Source organism: Bos taurus, chromosome 6, assembly GCF_002263795.3.
Source record: "Bos taurus isolate L1 Dominette 01449 registration number 42190680 breed Hereford chromosome 6, ARS-UCD2.0, whole genome shotgun sequence".
In the NCBI taxonomy this organism is placed as follows: domain Eukaryota; kingdom Metazoa; phylum Chordata; class Mammalia; order Artiodactyla; family Bovidae; genus Bos; species Bos taurus.
The window spans coordinates 84,764,266-84,786,494 of record NC_037333.1 but is presented as its reverse complement, the minus strand read 5'-3'; the positions used below and the strand labels follow the sequence as shown (position 1 = coordinate 84,786,494).

The following is a 22,229-nucleotide window of genomic DNA, read 5'->3' as shown; positions in this document are numbered from 1 at the left end:
CCATGAAATTCATAATAAAAGTATACTTGTAAAATGTAGGAAAGGGCATTCATATTATTAGTATCAAGTGAGCTCTAATGAAAGTGTGTAAATGATAAAAGGGGATATTTGATTGCTATCTTGCTTTAAACCTGGCATTATTAAGGAAATTCTATTGCAGTATTTTAAATAATAAATGAAAATTAATCATTTGCTACTGTTAAACCATCAGTCAGCTTTGTGCATTAGGTTTTAAGGCATCCATGTAATGTAACACTTTTTGCTATTCTTACATTTCTTTAAATCTGAAGCATATAAACAAGTTGCAAATAACATGACAGAGAATAAAGGAAAAGATATTCAAAATAATAGGTTTGATTCTCAGAATGTCTTGGGACTATATTTTCTAGTAATTACTGATTTTGAGCATTGTCGTAATTGAACCTGGGAATAAGAGCTGAGATTCTAAAAATAATCCTAAATAATTATTCTTTTAATAATGCTAAATAATGAATCCTAAAAGTAATCCTAAATGAAATCCTAAATAGTGATTCTTCAACATTTAAAACTTACAATACAGTAAAAGATTTAGGAGTATACTTTACAATGTTCCAGCAAACTATAATTTTTTATTGATACCATTCTAGGTTTCAACTGAGTGACATGTTTTTTCTCAGTTCAGTTCAGTCACTCAGTCATGTCCAACTCTTTGTGGCTCCATGGACTGCAGCACACTAAGCCTCCCTGTCCATCACCAACTCCAATGGGTCAGGAAGATCCCCTGGAGGAGGGCATGGCAACTCATTCCAGTAATCTTACCTAGAGACTCCCCATGGACAGAGGAGTCTGGTAGGCTGCAGTCCATGGGGTCACAAAGAGTCGGACATGACTGTGTGACTGGATGCCATGCCATAAATGATGGTTACACCTTGTGTATGTTTTTAATGCAACCAAACTCTAGACTTAGAATACTTTAAAATGATAAATATGATTATGAATATTTTACTATATGAGTCTACATTAATGGTAAGTACGTAAAAAATAGTTCAAAAGAGGTAAATAACATCCCTCCACTTGCCTCTGAAAACATTGTTTCAAAAAGCCCCTTTACCAGAGTGGCCTAGTAACACCAGTATGTAGTTCTTTCAGATTCAGATTGTCATTCTTCATCTACATCTTTATCATTTTTCTTCATTGGATTGTTAGAATTAACCCGAAGATGAAAGGCTATTAACTAGGATCATTCCAAGCCTTTGAAAACATGGCTGTGGTGTTTATGGTTTAAAAACATTCATTACCTAATCACTTAGGGACTCAGTTTGCTTGTGCATTACCTGGAGGCATCAAATTTGATTGAAGTGAAGTCACTCAGTCGTGTCTGACTCTTCTCAACCCCATGGACTATAGCCTGCCAGGTTTCTCCATCCATGGAGTATTCCAGGCAAGTATACTAAAGTGGATTGCCATTTCCTTCTTCAGGGGATCTCCCTGATCCAGGGATCAAACCCCTGTCTCCAGTCCTGTGGGAAGATTCTTTACCATCTGAGTCATCAGGGTAGGTTAACTTCTTCTGCCAGGATGTGATTCTAAAACCTTCTAATAAAGACATTTATCTTAATAGGTTCTGTGGAGATACACAGGAAAGAAACCAGAAACACTAGGAGCCAATACCCGGCTATATAAATGGATTCCACAGAATGATCTTCTTGGTAAGACCAAAGAGAAGAAAGATAAACAGAGCTGAATGAGGTATAATCTAAATGATTATTCAATAACAGATTTCAACAAATTTGTATTTAAAATAAGAAAAAAAAAACTTTAATAAATCTTCACATTGCTTCAGGAGTTTTGAAAGAAAGGATTATTCATGACACATGTTAAAGACTGTAAAGCACATTTACTCAAGACCATCACCATAAGTATAGTTATTAGTGCAATGGACTTTTACAGTAAAACAGAGAGACTGGAAACAATTTGGATGCAGAAAGAAAAATGGGGAATTTATCACAAAAGAACATAGTGGAAGTTCATTGGATGGAAAAGTACAGAGTTCAACTAACCTAGTAGAATGCTTGCTAAAATTGGGCAATGCAGAGATAGTGGAGCCACAAAATCAAATTCTAGTTGAGAAGAGTTCAGAGGAACCTGACTAAACCTTGGTCAAGGATCTTTATCAAAATCTAACATAAATATCAAATTTATGGCTCTCTCATTTATGATATAATCTCTGCCTCCTCAGGATCAAGGTCAGAGAAAGTAGCTTTAGATCAGGCTTTCATTAACTTTTGTATAGAATACTGCAACACACTCCTGATTTTCTTCACCAATTTTCTCACACCTCTCTTCTCTATGGAAAAAAAATCTGGCAACCATTTCACCTATATTTCATGTATAATAAAGGCTGCATGTTAGTATAAAGTCAAGTGCAAATCCTATTTTCTTAAACAGAGTACACCATGAACTAATGTAGCCTATCTTTCTAGCTTGTTATGTCAACATTCTCATATTGAAACCCTGAACATCTCACCTCCCCTTTCCCATCAACAAAAATATTAATTTCTTCAGTCCCTCCTTTCTTTTTTATTATTATATTTTTCCTGCAACAACTTGTCAAATGACAAGTGTTCTCTACCATATCTGCAGGAAACTTCTTAGTTGTCTGTGGAATGACTTAATTGCTGGAATCACTAATTATACTTCAGTTCAGTTCAGTTCAGTAGCTCAGTCATGTCCAACTCTTTGCAACCCCATGAATTGCAGCACTCCAGGCCTCCCTGTCCATCACCAACTCCTGGAGTACACTCAAACTCATGTCCATCAAGTCGGTGATGCCATCCAAACATCTCATCCTCTGTTGTCCCATTCTCCTCCTGCCCCAAATCCCTCCCAGCATCAGAGTCTTTTCCAATGAGTCAACTCTTCACATGAGGTGGCCAAAATACTGGAGTTTCAGCTTTAGCATCATTTCTTCCATAGAACATCCAGGACCGAGCTCCTTTAGAATGGACTGGTTGGATCGCCTTGCAGTCCAAGGGACTCTCAAAAGTCTTCTCCAACACCACAGTTCAAAAGCATCAATTCTTCGGTGCTCAGCTTTCCTCACAGTCCAACTCTCCCATCCATACATGACCACTGGAAAAACCATAGCCTTGACTAGATGGAGCTTTGTTGGCAAAGTAATGTCTCAGCTTTTGAATATGCTATCTAGGTTGGTCATAACTTTCCTTCCAAGGAGTAAGCATCTTTTAATTTCATGGCTGCAATCACCATCTGGAGTGATTTTGGAGCCCAAAAAAATTGTCTGACACTATTTCCACTGTTTCCCCATCTATTTCCCATGAAGTGATGGGACCTTAGCCTGGAGTAATTAATTGCTGCTTTCTTCAGAGCCTATAAGAATATATATGTGTTCTCATGGCACAGAATTACATAGAAGATGTTACCTAATAGAATTTGGCTTATGCAGGTGTCATGATTTTCTGTTTCTGACACTCTTACAACTTAGAATAATATTTATTTATTTTTAATTTTTAGGTCATCCCAAAACCAGAGCTTTTATCACTCACTGTGGAACCAATGGAATCTATGAAGCTATTTACCACGGGGTCCCTATAGTTGGAATTCCTATGTTTGGTGACCAGCATGATAATGTTGCTCATATGAAAGCCAAAGGCACAGCTGTTGCAGTAGACTTGCAAAGAATGACAAGTGCAGATCTGCTTAATGCATTGAAAGCAGTTATTAACAACCCTTTGTGAGTAGAGAATATATTCTTTTCTAAGAATCATTTGCTTTTGAAGGAATAATCAGCTTTATATAATTTTGAATTGATAAATTTTGCATAATTTAGAGCACACCTAATATCAAATAAGATTATTTTATACTTCCTAAATTTTGTGAAGGTATATTGTCACCTACCACTACTTGGTGATAAATTATAATCTCAAAGAATTACTACATTTATTTAAAGAAAATGATATATTGTTAAAAATATATGAATTTTTAAATTAACAATGGTACTTATTATTTTTTAAAAAATTCCAGATATTGCCACTATAAAGAATTTAGGGAATACAATAAAATCATAAAAATAAAACTGAAAAACCACTCAGCTTTCCTCATGTCAGTTCAGTTCAGTTCAGTCGCTCAGTCATGTTTGACTCTTTGTGACCCATGGACTGCAGCACACCAGGCTTCCCTGTCCAACATCAACTCTCGGAGCTTGTTCAAACTCATGTCCACTGAGTCAGTGATGCCATCCTCTATTGTCCCCTTCTCCTCAACCTTCAATTTTTCCCAGCATCAGGATCTTTTCCAATGAGTCAGTTCTCCGCATCAGGTGACCAAAGTATTGGAGTTTCAGCTTCACCATCAGTCTTTCCAATGAATATTCAGGACTGATTTCCTTTAGAATGGATTGGTTGGATTTCTTTGCATTCCAAGGGACTCTCAAGAGTCTTCTCAAACACCACAGTTAAAAACATCAATTCCTCAGTGCTCATCTTTCTTTATAATCCAACTCTCACATCCATACATGACCACTGGAAAAACCATAGCCTTGACTAGACGGACCTTTGTTGACAAAGTGATGTCTCTGCTTTTTAATTGCTGTCTAGGTTGGTCATAGCTTTTCTTCCAAGGAACAAGTGTCTTAACTTCATGGCTGCAGTCACAATCTGCGTAGTTATAAACATTACCAGTTTAGAAATTTACTTCTGCTAATTTATAAGTAGGAGGAAGATCCCAGCCTCCTCATTTCCTGACAGAGAATAAAAACTGGACACTATCCATGAGCAAAATTATCTCTGGGAGTGTCCTAAAGGCCATGTAAGAAATTTTAGCAACACAGTAGAACAAAAAATCTGAGATAAATCACACAAGACCAGAATGATGGCAGCTTTATTTTACCAGCATCATCCCCAAGCCAGCATTACTCATCACCAAGAGAGAACTTTCAGCTAGAAAGAGTTCCTTGGCAGAGAAAGAAGAATGGATTGAATGACCAATATCTAAGTCCTTCTGGGGGCATAGAAATTGAAAAACAAATTCTAAATTTGTGTAAAGTCACAAGAGATCTCAAACAACCAAAGCAGTCCCAAGAAATAATGACATTGGAGACATCCAACTTGTTATTTAAAACTATACTACAAAGTTATAGCAATTTTAAAAAGATGATATTGTCATAAAAATAGACCAATGGACAGGATTGAGAGCCCTGATACAAACCCTTATATATAAAGTTGAATAATATTTGAGAAAAAGTGAAGAATAACTCAATAGGAAAAGTGTTATCTCTTCAATAAGTAGTACTAGGGAAACTAAATAATCATATGCAGGAGAATAAAACTTGGACCCTTATATTACATTACTTCCCTCATAGCTCAGTTGGTAAAGATCTGTTTTCAATGCAGGAGACCAAGGTTCAATTCTGGGGTCAGGAAGAACTCCTGGAGAAGGAATTAGCAACCCACTCCAGTATTCTTTCCTGGAGAATCCCGTCTACAGAGGAGCCTGGTTGGATACTGTCCATGATGTCACAAGAGACAGACACGACTTAGAGACTAAACCACCGCATTGCATTACTTACAAAACTTGACTAGAAATGGACTACAGACTTGAAGATAAGACCTGAAGCCATAAATGTCTTATTATAAAACTGGAGGAAAAGTTTCTTGACAAGGGTATTGGCAAGAAATGTTGGGATATGATACCAACAATACAAGGAACCAATGCAAAACAAAAGGTGGGGCTTTATCAAGCTCAAAAGCTTCTACACAGAAAAGTAAATGATTTACAAAATGAAGGTCAATGTACAAAATTGGAGAATATTTTGAAAATTACACATCTGATATAGACTGATATACAAAAGATATAAGTAACACATATTACTCAAGAGCAATTTTTTTTTTTAAATGAATGGAGTTACTGAATACATATTTGCCCAAAGAAGACAGGTCAACAGGTACTTGAAAAGGGGATTGATGTTACTAAGCATCATGAAATGCAAATCAAAATCCCACCTCACACCTATTAGAATTGTTGTTGATGTTGTTCAGTCACTAAGTTGTGTCTGATGCTGTGACCCATTGACTACAGCATGACAAGCTCCTCCATTCTCCACTGTCTCCTAGAGTGTGAAGTGCGATGCTGTCTAACCATCTCATCCTCTGCTGCCCCCTTCTCATTTTCCCTTCAATCTGCTCCAGCATCAGGTTTTTTGCAGTGAGTCAGTTCTTCACATGAGATGGCCAAAGTATTGGAGTTTCAGCTTCAGCATCACTCCTTCCAGGAATAGTCGGAGTTGATTTCCTTCAGGATTGATTGATTTGACCTCCTTGCTCTCCAAGGGACTCTCAAGAGTCTTCTTCAACACCACAATCAGAAAGCATAAAATCTTTGGTGCTCAGCCTTCTTTATGGTTCAGTGGTAAAGAAACCAGTTGCTGATGCAGTTGTTGTGGGATATGTAGGTTCGATTCCTGAGTCAGGAGATCCCATGGTATTTTTCAGTCCCTCAGTTGTGTCCAGCTCTGCGACCCCATGGGCTGTAGCAGGCCAGACTTTTCTGCCTGCCACACCATCTCCCGAGCTTGCTCAAATTCATGTCATCGAGACAGTGATGCCATCTAAGCATCTAATCCTCTTCGTCCCCTTCTCCTCCTGCCTTCAATCTTTCCCATAATCAGGGTCTTTTCTAATGAGTCAGCACTTCACATCAGATGGCCAAAATATTGGAGCTTCAGCTTCAGCATCAGTCCTTCCAGTGAATATTCAGGGTTGATTTCCTTCAGGATTGACCAGTTTGATCTCCTTGCAGACCAAGGGACTCCCAAAAGCCTTGTCCAACACCACAGTGAAAAAGCAATTCTTTGACTCTCAGCCTTCTTTATGGTCCAACTCTCACATCCATACCTGACTGCTGGGAAAAGCCATAGTTTGACTATATAGACTTTGTCAGCAAAGTAATTTCTATGCTTTTTAATACACGCTCTAGGTTTGTCATAGCTTTTCTTCCAGGACCAAGATTCTTCTAATTTCATGGCTGCACTCATCATCCACTGTGATTTTGGTGTCCAAGAAAATAAAGTCTGTCACTGTTTCCCCATCGATTTGCCATGAAGTGATGGGACTAGATGGCACGATCTTCATTTTTCAAATGTTGAGCTTTAAGCCAGCTTTTTCTCTCTCCTCTTTCACCTTCATCAATAGACTATTTCCTCTTTGCTTTCTGCCATTCTGGTGGTGTCATCTGCGTATCTAAGGTTATAGATATTTCTCCTGGAAATCTTGATTCCAGCTTGTTCTTCATCCAGCTCAGCATTTTGCATTATGTACTATGCATACAAGTTAAATAAGCAGATTTACAATATACATCCTTGAAGTACTCTTTTCCTAGTTTGGAACCAGTCCATTTTTCCATGTCTGGTTCTTACTGTTGTTTTTTGACCTGCATATAGGTTTTGCAGGAGGCAGGTAGGTGGTCTGGTACTCCCATCTCTTGAAGAATTTTCCATAGTTTGATTTGATCCACACAGTCAAAGGCTTTAGTGTAATCAATGAAGCAGAAGTAAATTTTTTCTGGAATTCTCTTGTTTTTCTAGCATCCAATGGATGTTGGCAATTTCATCTCTCATTCTTCTTCCTTTTTAAAATCCAGCTTGAACATCTGGAAAATCTCAGTTTATATACCATTGAAGCCAAGCTTGGAGAACTTTGAGCATTACTTTGCTAGTGTGTGAGGTGAGTACAATTGTGCAGTAGTTTGCACATTCTTTGGCAGCCTTTCTTTGGGATTGGAATGAAAACTGACCTTTTCCAGTCCTGTGGCCACTGCTGAGTTTTCCAAATTTGCTGGCATATTGAGTGCAACACCTTTACAGCATCATCTTTTAGGTTTTGAAGTAACTCAACTGGAATTCCATCACCTCCACTAGCTTTGTTCATAGTGATGCTTCCTAAGGCCCACTTGACTTCACACTCCACGATGTCTGGCTCTAGGAGAGTGATCAAACCATGGTGTAGGAAATGGGAACCCATTTCAGCGTTCTTGTTTGGAAAATCTTCCCCTGGTTTAGAAAATGGCAACCCACTCTAGTATTCTTGTTTGGAAAATCCCATGTATGGAGGAGCCCGGACTACTTTAATCTGTGGAGTCTGAAAGAGCAGGACACAACTGAGCATGCATGTATGAAATAACATTCAAACATGATTACTGCAGAACTATATCTTTGACTATACGGACTATTGTCAGCAAACTGATATCCTTGCTTTTTAATGTGCTGTTTAGGTTTATCATAGTTTTCCTTGCAATGAACAAGTGTCTTTTAATTTCATGGCAGCAGTCACAATCTGCAGTGATTTTGGAGCCTAAGAAAATAAAATCTATCACTGCTTCCAATTTTTCCCCTTCTATTTGCCTTGGAGTGATGGGACTATATACCATGGTCTTAGTTTTTTTAATGAGTTTCAAGCCAGCTTGGAACTTTCAGAATGGTCATCATTAAAAGACATGATCTAAGAGGTGAGGAGTAGCTCCTCTCTGCCCTCCTTTGCCTGTGCAGCTGCTCCTTGGCCGCCTCCCCTGACCTTGGGCGTGGGGTAGCTCCTCTCTGCAACCACCCCTGACCTCGGATGTGGGGTAGCTCCTCTCGGCCATGCTTCTGCGAGGTCTGTCTCAGCCGGCGCACTTCTGCATTGGAAAGAAATGCAAAAAAGCAAAATGGCTGTCTGAGGAGGCCATACAAATAGCTGTGGAAAGAAGAGAGGCAAAAAGCAAAGGAGAAAAGGGAAGATATAAGTATCTGAATGCAGAGTTCCAAAGAATAGCAAGGAGAGATAAGAAAGCCTTCCTCAGCGATCAATGCAAAGAAATAGAGGAAAACAGAGTGGAAAAGCCTAGAGATCTCTTCAATAAAATTAGAGATACCAAGGGAACATTTCATGCAAAGATGGGCTCAATAAAGGGTAGAAATGGTATGGACCTAACAGAAGCAGAAGATATTAAGAACAGGTGGCAAGAATACACAGAAGAGCTGTACAAAAAAAAGAGCTTTATGACCCAGATAATCACGATGGTGTGATCACTCACCTAGAGCCAGACATCCTGGAATGTGAAGTCAAGTAGGTCTTGGAAAATATCACTATGAACAAAGCTAATGGAGGTGATGGAATTCCTGTTGAGCTATTTCAAATCCTGAAAGATGATGCTGTGAAAGTGCCACACTCAATATGCCAGCAAATTTGGAAAACTCAGCAGTGGCCACAGGACTGGAAAAGGTCAGTTTTCATTCCAATCCCAAAGAAAGCCAATGCCAAAGAATGCTCAAACTATCGCACAGTTGCACTCATCTCACATGCCAGTAAAGTAATGCTCAAAATTGTCCAACTAGGCTTCAGCAGTATGTGAACCGTGAACTTCCAGATGTTCAAGCTAGTTTTAGAAAAGGCAGAGGAACCAGAGATCAAATTGCCAACATGCACTGTATCATGGAAAAAGCAAAAGAGTTCCAGAGAAACATCTATTTCTGCTTTATTGACTATGTTAAAGCCTTTGACTGTGTGGACCACAATAAACTGTGGAAAAGTCTGAAAGAGATGGGAATACCAGACCACCTGACCTGCCTCTTAAGAAACCTATATGCAGGTCAGGAAGCAACAGTTAGAACTGGACATGGAACAACAGACTGGTTCCAAATAGGAAAAGGAGTACGTCAAGGCTGTATATTGTCACCCTGTTTATGTAACTTCTATGCAGAGTACATCATGAGAAACGCTGGGCTGGAAGACGAACAAGCTGGAATCAAGATTGCTGGGAGAAGTATCAATAACCTCAGATATGCAGATGACACCACCCTTATGGCAGAAAGTGAAGAGGAACTAAAAAGCCTCTTGATGAAAGTGAAAGTGGAGAGTGAAAAAGTTGGCTTAAAGCTCAACATTCAGAAAACGAAGATCATGGCATCTGGTCCCATCACTTCATGGGAAATAGATGGGGAAACAGTGGAAACAGTGGCTGATTTTATTTTTTTGTGCTTCAAAATCACTGCAGATGGTGATTGCAGCCATGAAATTAAAAGACGCTTACTCCTTGGAAGGAAAGTTATGACCAACCTAGATAGCATAATATTACTTTGCCAACAAAGGTCCATCTAGTCAAGGCTATGGTTTTTCCTGTGGTCATGTATGGATGTGAAAGTTGGACTGTGAAGAAAGCTGAGCTCAGAAGAATTGATGCTTTTGAACTGTGATGTTGGAGAAGACTCTTGAGAGTCCCTGGGAGTGCAAGGAGATCCAACCAGTCTGTCCTAAAGAAGATCAGTCCTGGGTGTTCATTGGAAGGAGTGAGGCTCAAGCTGAAACTCCAATACTTTGGCCACCTCATGTGAAGAGTTGACTCATTGGAAAAGACTCTGATGCTGGGAAGGATTGGGGACAGGAGGAGAAGGGGACGTCAGAGGATGACATGGATGCATGGCATCAGTGACTCAATGGACATGAGTTTGAGTGAACTCTGAGAGTTGGTGATGGACAGGGAGGCCTGGTGTGCTGTGATACATGGGGTCACAAAGAGTCGGATACGACTGAGTGACTGAACTGAACTGAACTGAAATAAAGAGGTGAGGATTTAGAAAAAGAAAAATTCCACTGCACTCCAGGTGAGAATGTAAATTGGTGCAGCCACTGTGGAAAACGGTATGGAAGCTTTTCAAAAGATCACCAGTAGAACTACACCACTATCCAGTGATCTCTCTTTCTGCTATATATCTAAAGAAATGAAAACAGAATATGGATGAGACATCTTCAGTTCAGTTCAGTTCAGTCGCTCAGTCATATGAGACTCTTTGCAACCTCATGGAGTGCAGTACAGCAAGCCTCTTTGTCCACTGCCAACTCTTGGAGTTTACTCAAACTCAAGTCCATTGAGTCGGTGATGCCATGCAGCCATCTCATCCTCTGTCGTCCCCTTCTCCTACCTAAATCTTGCCCAGCATCAAGGTCTTTTCCAGTGAGTTAGTTCTTTGTATCAGGTGGCCAAAGTAATGGAGTTTCAGCATCAGCATCAGTCCTTCCAATGAATATTCAGGACTGATTTCCTTTAGGATGGACTGGTTGGATCTCCGTGCAGAACAAGGGACTCTCAAGAGTCTTCTCCAACACCACAACTCAAAAGCATCAATTCTTCCATGTGAAGCTTTCTTTATAGTTCAACTCTCACATCCACACATGACTACTAGAAAAATCATAGCTTTGACTGGATGGACTTCGTTGGCAAAGTAATGTCTCTGCTTTTTAATATGCTGTCTGGGTTGGTCACAACTTTTCTTCCAAGGCACAAGCGTCTTTTAGTTTCATGGCTGCAGTCACCATCTGTGGTGATTTTGGATTCCCAAAAAATAGTCTGTCACTGTTTCCACTGTTTCCCCATCTATTTGCCATGAAGTGATGGGACTGGATGCCATGATGTTAGTTTTCTGAATGTTGAGCTTTAAGCAAACTTTTTCACTCTCAAGTTTCACTTTCATCAAGATGCTCTTTAGTTCTTCACTTTCTGCCAAAAGGTTGGTGTCATCTACATATCTGAGGTTATTGATATTTCTCCTGGCAATCTTGATTCCAGCTGTGCTTCATCCAGCCCAGCATTTCTCATGATGTACTGAGCATATAAGTTAAATTAAATAAGGATGACAATATACAGCCTGACATACTCCTTTCCCCATTTGGAACCAGTTTGTTGTTTCATGTCCAGTTCTAACCATTGCTTCCTGACCTGCATACAGATTTCTAAAGAGGTTAGATGGTCTGTTTTTCCCATATCTTTAAGAATTTCCAGAGTTTTTTGTGGTCCACACAGTCAAAGGCTTTGGCATAGTCAATAAAAGAGAAGTAGGTGATTTTCTGGAACTCTCTTGCTTTTTCGATGATCGAACAGATGCTGGCAATTTGATAGCTTCACCCTAGTGCTAATTGCTGTATTATTCACAAAAGTCAAGGTATGAATTAAAACTTAGTGTCTTTAAATGAATGAATAGATAAAGAAAATGTGGTGTATGGATGTGAAGGAATATTATTTAACAAAAAAAAGACAGAAATACTTCCACATTTGAAAACTTGTTATTGTGCTAGGTGAAGTAAGACAGTGAATGACAAATATTATTTAGCATCACTTATACATGCAGCCTAATAATTCAAACTCATAGAAGTAGAGAGTAGACTGGTGTTTTCCAGGGTTTAGGAGTTGAAAGAGTAGAGAGACAAGCTTTGAGTAATAGGGAACAGGCTTTGAGTAATAAAATAAATAAGTTCTTGGGAACATTGTACAACATGGTAGTTAGCTGTGATCATAGACAAATAAATAAATTCTCAATAATGAAGGATTACATTATGTAACTCTGTTTCACATAAATAAAACAAATATATTCTTTGGAAAAAAGAAACTATATTAAAATTAAAATATTTCCCAGTGTTGGACAAATGTTACTATATGTCAGATAAATTCTTACTAGAAATTTTCTGTAAATCTATAAACATGCATTGACATTAGAGATTAAAATTATTTTATAAACATTTAAATTTTTTAAATATTGAATGACTTTTCACTATGAAGTCACTTACCAGTGTCTCTCTTTTATGTTTAACGTTTTTTTAATTGGAGATAACCGATTTAAAATGTTACATTAGTTTCTACCATGCAACAACGTTTTGTTGTTAAGTCACTCAGTTGTGTCCGACTCTGCAATCCCATGGACTGCACCACACCAGGCATCCCCATCCTAAACTATTTCCAGGCCTTTGGTCTCATGTTCATTGAATCAGTGACACCCTCCAACCATCTCATCCACTGTTGCCCCCTTCTCCTCCTGCCTTCAGTCTTTCTCAGAATCTGAGTCTTTTCAGACAAGTTGGCTCCTCCATCAGGTGGCCAAAGTACTGGAACTTCAGCTTCTGCATCAATACTTCTAATGAATATTCAGGATTGACTTCCTTTAGGATTGACTGGTTTGATTTCCTTGCAGTTCAAGGGAATTTCAAGAGTCTTCTCCAATGCCACAGATGAAAAGCTTAATTTTTTCAGTGCTCAGCCTTCTTTATGGTCCACCTCTCACATCTGTATATGATTACTGGAAAAAAATTTAGCTTTGACTAGTTGGACCTTTGTTGGCAAAGTGATGTCTCTGATTTTTAATATGCTACCTAATTCTGTCATAGATTTTCTTCCAAAGAGCAATCGTCTTTTAATTTCATGGCTGCAGTCATATCCACAGTGATTTTGGAGCTCCCCAAAATAAAGTCGGTCACTCTTTCCATTGTTTCCCCAACTATTTGCCATGGTCCTTCTAGTGAAGTTTCATGTATGGATGGAAGAGTTGGACCATAAAGAGAGCTGAGAACTGAAGATTTGATGCTTTTGAATGTGGAGTTGCAGAAGACTGGTGAGAGTCACTTGGACTACAAAGAGATCAAAGCAGTCAGTCCTAAGGGAAATTAGTCCTGAATTTTCATTGGAATGACTGATGCTGAAGCTAAAGCTCCAATACTTTGGCCACCTGTTCCTCAGAGTCACATCACTTTTATTTAGTGTCTTGGCATGCATAAAGTATTTGTTGTGCCATTATAAAATCAGCCTCCTGTGTCCCTGGTCACATCTCTCATTTTATTGATTACTTTGAACTATCTTTGTTATGTTCTTGTACAAGGAATATCCCCAGCTGGAGGTCTTAGACCCAAATATGCCTTGGGAAAACATCTTGGTGTATGCACAAGCAGCGTTCTGAACTTGTGCCGACCTGCATTCCCAGGTCCACATTATGTTTCTACTTAGTTTAGGCCATGACGATCCCAACTAATAAACTGATGTACTTTTGTTTAGATTATGGTATTGCTATATTTTGCTTTTATTCTTTTCCCATGGTGTGTTTCTTATGGCTTAGCCAGACCAACAGGCAGCTGATTGTTAATCCCTTCAAGAGCAGAAGCGGAAGACAGAGGAAGAGATGATTGGATGAATTCACAGACATGATGGACATGAGTTTGAGCAAGTTGTGGGATATGACGATAGACAGGGAAGCCTGGCACACTGCAGTCCATGGGGTTGCAGAGTCAGACACAACTGAGCTACTGAACTGAACTGATGAGACTGGATGCCATGATCTTCGCTTGTTGAATGTTGAGTTTGAAGCCAGCTATCTCACTCTCCTCCTTCATCTTCATCAAGATGATCTTTAGTTCCTCTTTGCTTTCTGCCATAAGACTGGTGTCATCTGCATACCTGAGGTTTTTGCTATTTCTCCTAGCACTCTTGATTCCACCTTGAGCTTCATCCAGCCTGGCATTTCTCATGAGGTACTCTGCATGCAAGTTAAATAAGCAGGGTTACAATATACAGGTTTGACATATTCCTTTCCCAGTTTAAAACCAGTCTGTTGTTCCATGTCTTGTTCTAACTGTTGCTTCATACAGGTTTTGCAGGAGGCAGGTATGGTGACCTGGTATTTCCATCTCTTTAAGAATTTTCCACAGTTTCTTGTGATTCACACAATAAAGTCTTTAATGTAGTCAATGAAGCAGAAACTGATGTTTTTCTGGAATTCCCTTGCTCTTTCTATGATCCAGCAGATGTTGGCAATTTGATCTCTGATTCCTCTGCCTTTTCTAAATTCACTTTGAGCGTCTGGAAGTTCTCAGTTCACAAACTGTTGAAGCCAAGCTTGGAGAATTTTGAGCATTACTTTGGTAGAATGTGAGATGAGAACAATTCTGCAGTAGTTTGAACATTCTTTGGCATTTTCTTTCTTTGGGATTGGAATGAAAACTGACCTTTTCTAGTCCTGTGACCACTGGTGAGTTTTCCAAGTTTGCTGGCATATTAAGTGCATAACTTTAATAGTATCATCTTTTGTGCTATGCTTAGTCACTCAAATTGTCTGACTCTTTGTGACTCCAATGACTGTAGCATGCCAGCCTCCTTGGGATTAGAAATAGCTCAGCTGGAATTTCATCACCTCCACTAGCTCTGTTCATAGTAATGCTTCCTAAGACACATTTGACTTTGCACTCCAGGATTTCTGACTCTAGATGAGTGTTCACACCATCGTGGCTATCTGGTTCATTAAGATCTTTTTTGTCTAAACTTTTGTGTATTCTTGCCACCTCCTCTTAATACCGTTTGCTTCTGTTCAGATCAGATCAGATCAGTCACTCAGTCGTGTCTGACTCTTTGTGATCCCATGAATAGCAGCAAGCCAGGCCTCCCTGTCCATCACCAACTCCTGGAGTTCACTCAGACTCATGTCCATCGAGTCAGTGATGCCATCCAGCCATCTCATCCTCTGTCGTCCCCTTCTCCTCCTGCCCCCAATCCCTCCCAGCATCAGAGTCTTTTCCAATGAGTCAACTCTTCGCATGAGGTGGCCAAAGTACTGGAGTTTCAGCTGTAGCATCATTCCTTCCAAAGAAATCCCAGGGCTGATCTCCTTCAGAATGGTCTGATTGGATCTCCTTGCAGTCCAAGGGACTCTCAAGAGTCTTCTCTTAGGTTCCTACAATTTCTGCCTTTATTTTGCTCATATTTGCATGAAATGTTTCCTTGGTACTCTAATTTTCTTGAAGAGATCTCTAGTCTTTACCATTCTATTGTTTTCTTCTATCTTTGCATTGATCACTTAGGAAAGCTATCTTATCTCTCCTTGTTATTCTTTGAAACTCTGCATTCAGATGGATATATTTTTTCTTTTCTCCATTGTCTTTCACTTCTCTTCTTTTCTCAGCTATTTGTAAGGCCCCTCAGACTACCATTTTGCTTGTTTGCATTTCTATTTCCTGGGGATGGTTTTAATCATGGCCTCCTGTACCATATTATGAATTTCTGTCCATAGTTCTTCAGGCACTTGGTCTATCAGATCTAAACCCTTGACTCTAATTGTCACTTCCTCTGTATAATCATCAAAAGGGATTTGATTTAGGTCATACCTGAATTGTCTAGTGGTTTTCCCTACTCTCTTCAATTTAAGTCTGAATTTGCCAATAAGAAGTTTTAGATATGAGCCACAGTCAGCTCCCAGTCTTGTTTTTTGCTGACTGTATAGAGCTTCTCCATCTTTGGCTGCAAAGAATTTAATCAATCTGACTTTAGTATTGACCATCTGGTAATGTCCATGTGTAAAGTCATCTTGTGTTGTTGGAAGAGGGTGTTTGCCATGACCGGTGTGTATTCTCTTGGCAAAACTCTATTAGTCTTTGCCCTGCTTCATTTTGTACTCCAAGGCCAACTTTGCCTGTTACTTTTGGTATCTTGCCTTCCTTCTTTTGCGTGCTGGTCCCTTATGGTAAAAAGGACATCTTTTGTTTGGTGTTAGTTCTAGAAAGTCTTGTAGGTCATCAAATTCAGCTTCTTTGGCATCATTGGTTGGGGCATATACTTGGATTATTGTGATTTTGAATGATTTGCCTTGAAACCAACAGAGATGTTTCTGTCATTTTTGAGATTGCACCCAAGTTTTGCTTTTTGAACTCTTTTGTTGACTATGAGGGCTACTGTATTTCTCTAAGTGATTCTTTCCCACAGTAGTAGATGTAATGGTCAGTTAAATTAAATTCATCTATTGCGGTCCATTTTAGTCCACTGATTCCTAAAATGTCAGTGTCACGCTTGCCATCTCCTGTTTGATCTCTTCCAATTTACCTTGATTCGTAGGCCTAACATTCCAGGTTCCTATGCAATATTGTTCATTACAGCATTGGACTTTACTTTCACCACCAGTTCAGGTAAGTTCAGTTGCTCAGTCATGTCCGACTCTGTGAATCGCAGCACGCAAGGCCCCCCTCTGCATCACCAACTTCCGGAGTCCACCCAATCCCATGTCCATTGAGTCAGTGATGCCATCCAACCATCTCATCCTCTGACGTCCCCTTCTCCTCCTGCCCCCAATCTCTCCCAGCATCAGAGTCTTTTCCAACGAGTCAACTTTTCGCATGAGGTGGCCAAAGTACTGGAGTTTCAGCTTTAGCATCATTCCTTCCAAAGAACACCCACGACCAATCTCCTTTAGAATGGACTGGTTGTATCTCCTTGCATTCCCAGGGACTCTCAAGAGTCTTCTCCAACACCACAGTTCAAAAGCATCAATTCTTTGGCACTCAGCTTTCCTCACAGTCCAACTCTCACATCCATACATGACCATAGGAAAAACCATAGCCTTGACTGCTGCTGCTAAGTTGCTTCAGTGGTGTCCGACTCTGTGCGACCCCATAGAGGGCAGCCCACCAGGCTCCCCCATCCCTTGGATTCTCCAGGCAAGAACACTGGAGTGGGTTGCCATTTCCTTCTCCAATGCATCAAAGTGAAAAGTGAAAGTGAAGTCACTCAGTCATGTCCGACTCCTAGCGACCCCATGGACTGCAGCCCATCAGGCCCCTGATGGGATTTTCCAGGCAAGAGTACTGGAGTGGGTTGCCATTGCCTTCTCCATAGCCTTGACTAGATGGACCTTTGTTGGCAAAGTAATGTCTCTGCTTTTGAATATGCTATCTAGGTTGGTCATAACTTTCCTTCCAAGGAGTAAGCGTCTTTTAATTTCATGGCTGCAATCACCATCTGCAGTGATTTTGGAGCCCAGAAAAATAAAGTCTGCCACTGTTTCCACTGTTTTCCCATCTATTTCCCATAAAGTGATGGGACCAGATGCCATGATCGTCATTTTCTGAATGTTGAGTTTTAAGCCAACTTTTTCAGTCTCCTCTTTCACTTTCATCAAGAGGTTCTTTAGTTCTTCACTTTCTGCCATAAGGGTGGTGTCATCTGCATATCTGAGGTTATTGGTATTTTTCCTGGCAATCTTGACTCCAGCTTGTGCTTCTTCCAGCCCAGTGTTTCTCATGATGTACTCTGCATGTAAGTTAAATAAGTAGGGTGACAATATACAGCCTTGACGTACTCCCTTTCAACACCAGAGATATCCACAAATAGCTGTCATTTTCACTATGGGTCAGCCTCTTCATTCCTTTTGGGGCTGTTTCTCTGACTTCTTCAGTCACATATTGGACACCTACAGACCTGGGGAGGGTTCATCTTTCGGTGTTATATTGTTTTGCCTTTTCATACTGTTTATGGGTTTCTCAAAGCAGAATGCTGAAGTGGTTTGCCATTCCCTTCTCAAGTACAACCTGAATCATGCTAAATATATATATATGCCTGTCTCTGACCTGCATCCCATCCCACCCCTCTCTGTTTTTGTGGCAATCTCTAAGGTGTCCACGTCTTTTTGACCCCATCAACTGTTGCCTGCTAGGCTCCTCTGTTAGTAGGATTTTCCAGTGCAGAATGCTGGAGTGGTTTGCTATTTTTTCCTCCTGAGGATCTCCCTGAACCAGGGATGAAACGTGTGTCTGTGCTTCTCCTGCAGATTCTTTACCACTGTGCCACCTAGGAAGACCCAGAGCACCAGGCTGAGCTGCCTGTGGTATACAGCAACTTCTAACTGCCTGTCTACTTTACACATGATAGTGTATATATGTTAGGACTATTCACTCAATTCATCCAACTGGGTTCTACTCCTGCTGTGTCCACAAATCTGTTCTCTACATCTGTATTTCTATTCCTACCCTACAAATGGGGTTATCAGTACTATTTTTTTTTCTAGGTTACAATATTAATATATGATATTCTTTTTTCTCTTTCTGACTTACTTTACTCTTTAAAACAACACCAGGTTCCATCAGTGTCTCTTAACATCACATCTTATTTTTTTTGCTATATTATCAATGCAATGTTATCAAAGATTACAATATATTAATCTTGTCCATGACCACAATTTCCAATATCATTTAGCATTAGTTTCATATTTATATGTACTTAATGATGCAGTTTATGTCCTAATAGAGTACATCTATTTATTTTATTGATTTTTTTATCTGATAAATATTATGTTTCTGTATCTGTCTTGGAAATTCTGTCACGATTATTTGTTTTCCTGAGATATATTCAAAAGTACTCATTCCTTAAATTCCTGTGTATTAGGAAAGGTCTACCTATTTTTTTTTTTTTTTTTAACGAAAGGGCAGCAGGGCTTTGTTTATTTTTTTATGGTGTATAGTTCTTTTCCTCAAAACTTTTTACATACTTTCCCATGATTTTCTACAATTTAATGTTCTGCATTCTCTGTCAATGATGATTGCACTTTGGTGTGGGTAAATAACTTCCTCCTTCACAAACCCAAGGAAATCTTGCTTCTAAGTCAGCCATTCAAAGCCTTCAGCCAAATCCTGGTGGGGTCTTCTGTTCCTTGACAGAAGTTAGAAGGGGTAGTGTTCTATGCGTTGCCATCCTTCCATCTCACTACTGCATGTGCAGCCCTCTGTTATTGTTGTTGTTCAGTCACCCAGTTGTGTCTACTCTTTGCAACCCCATGAACTGCAGCATAACGGGGCTCTCTGTTCCTCACCATCCCCCAGAGTTTGCCCAAGTTCATGTTCATTTTCAGTGTTGCCATCCAACCGTCTCATCCTCTGATGCCCTCTTCTCCTTCTATCCTCAATCTTTCCCAGTATCATATACTTTTCCAATGAGTTGTTTGTTATCAGATCACCAAAATACAGGAGCTTCAACTTCAACATCAGTACTTCCAGTGAATATTCAGGATTGATCTCCCTTATGATTGACTGGTTTGATCTCCTTGCTATCCAAGGGACTTTCAGGAGTCTTCTCTAGCACCACAGTTGAAGGCATTAGTTATTTGGCATTTTACCTTAGGAAGATCATAGCCTTGACTATTCAGACCTTTTTTGGCAGAGTAATGTTTCTGGTTTTCAACACACAGCCCTCTTTGCTGCTGCTGCTAAGTCACTTCAGTCGTGTCCGACTCTGTGCGACCCCATAGATGGCAGCCCACCAGGCTCCCCCGTCCCTGGGATTCTCCAGGCAAGAACACTGGAGTGGGTTGCCATTTCCTTCTCCAATGCATGAAAGTGAAAAGTGAATGTGAAGTTGCTCAGTTGTGTCCGACCTTCAGAGACCCCATGCACTGCAGCCTTCCAGGTTCCGTCCATGGGATTTTCCAGGCAAGACTACTGGAGTGGGGTGCCATTGCCTTCTCCCAGCCCTCTTTAGCCTGAAGCAAAAATGCCAGCATCTATTCAGTCTCAGGCCCTACTTCTTGCCCAGAGGGTCGCATGAAGCTTTTTTTGCTTTCATCTGACATGTCAGGACCATGAAGATCACAGACTGAAACCATTTCCTGTTACTGCTGAAGTCTTGTTAACACTGACACTCCAGCCCAAACCTGGGGAAGAGTGAAGGAGTGGGGAAAGGGTTCCTCTTTCATAGACCTTCCCCTCCATGCTGCTTCCTGTCACTATCATGTTCCCAATACCACACTCAGCAAGTTAGATCAAAATTCTGTATTCTCAAGCTACACATTCTAATCATCATTCCTAGTTCTGTACTTCAGAATGCTATTTCCAACTGGAAATTAGTTTCTCTCCCACTTCCCATAATTACTGAGACTATAAAGCATCCAACACATTCAAACTGATGAGCCATCACATCTAGAAATATCTCAAGAGGAAACAAAATTTCCTATGATTTTCATATTCTTGGTGATATCATTTATGACACAATTTATCATATAATTAATTACACAATATATTTTTATAATATATAACTGCTTTAGGTATATCATGTCCTTAACGAACTTTTCAAGTTGCTATTTATTTATTCAATTTTAGCTATAAAGAGAATGCTATGAAGTTATCAAGAATTCACCATGATCAGCCTGTGAAACTCCTGGACCGAGCAGTCTTCTGGGTTGAGTTTGTCATGCGCCACAAAGGAGCCAAGCACCTTCGACCAGCTTTCCATGACCTCAACTGGTTCCAGTACCACTCTTTGGATGTGATTGGCTTCCTGCTAGCTTGCGTGGCAACTGTTGTATTCCTGGTCACTAAATGTTGCCTGTTTTGTTACTGGAAGTTTGGTAAGACTGCAAAGAAGAAAAAGAGAGAATAGTTTTTCTTTTTTTTTTTTTTTTGACAGTTGAACTAGAAACCTTGACAGAGTCTATCTGAATAATCCAGCCACTGATTTGGAAAGATTTCTCTCCTATTCTTCTGTTTTTTTTGTTTTGTTTTGTTTTCTTTTTTTTTTTTGTTTGTTTCTTTTTTGTTGTTGTTGTTGTTCTATTATTAATTTTATTTTATTTTTAAACTTTACATAATTGTATTAGTTTTGCCAAATATCAAAATGAATCCACCACAGGTATACATGTGTTCCCCATCCTGAACCCTCCTCCCTCCTCCCTCCCCATACCATCCCTCTGGGTCGTCGGTGCACTTTTCTATTCTTCAACTTATCATGTTAAAGATCAAAGACTCACTCCAAAAATATGCCACATGATTCAGAATTAAGGTTTAAAATAATCTATTCTTTACAAAGATACAACAGATGAATAAACATATGGAAATTGTTACCATTAAAGACTTAGTGCTTTATTTTATTCATTGCTTTTAGTTCAACCAGTTGAGATGCTGTTTGAGGCCTCAGGAACATAATGATTTATTCTATTTCCATACTGATCAGGTTGAATGTTTCTTAAATATATAACATAATTTAGGGTTCAATAATCAATAATTATTTCATATTCTCTAAAAGAAGTATACAAGAACTAATGCAGAACACACTCTAGACAGAGCTTCTTTGCCAGTAAGGAATATTGAAGTCTGTTAGGGTTTCTACTCTGCTGTAAAGCACATTTTACACCATCAATTTCCTTCCATATTATTCCACATTAGACTTTGTCCCTTTTGGAATACAAAACATTGTTTTTGTGTGTGTTGGTGGTGTTTCTCATTTGAAGATTATCCTTCATTTGGATATTAATAATGATAGTACTTCATTTGTACTGTAACACTTCTTGGCTTCAGAGAACTAGCTGACTCTTGTATGTTTGCATGGTTATTGGTATGATTGACCAAAGTAAATGACTGGAATTTAATATCCACTCTTTTAAAATAACTTAAGTACAATAAGGCTGTATATTGTCATTCTGTTTATTTAACTGTATGCAGAGTGCATCATGTGAAATGCTGGTCTGGATGAATCGCAAGTAGGAATTGAGATTGCTGCAGAAATGTCAACCTCAGGTGATACACAGTTGATACCTCTCTAATGACAGAAAGTAAAAAGGAACTAAATAGCCTTTTGATGAGGGTAAAAGAGGGGAAAGCTGGCTTAAAGCTGAGCATTTAAAAAAAAAAAAGAAA

The 22,229-nt window shown here is 39.5% G+C and overlaps 1 pseudogene; it reads left to right on the top strand.

Moving 5' to 3' along the window:
- Positions 1–21,446, top strand: part of LOC530356 (UDP-glucuronosyltransferase 2C1-like) — a 39,520-nt pseudogene extending 18,074 nt beyond the window's left edge.
- The last annotated feature ends 783 nt before the right edge of the window (positions 21,447–22,229 follow it).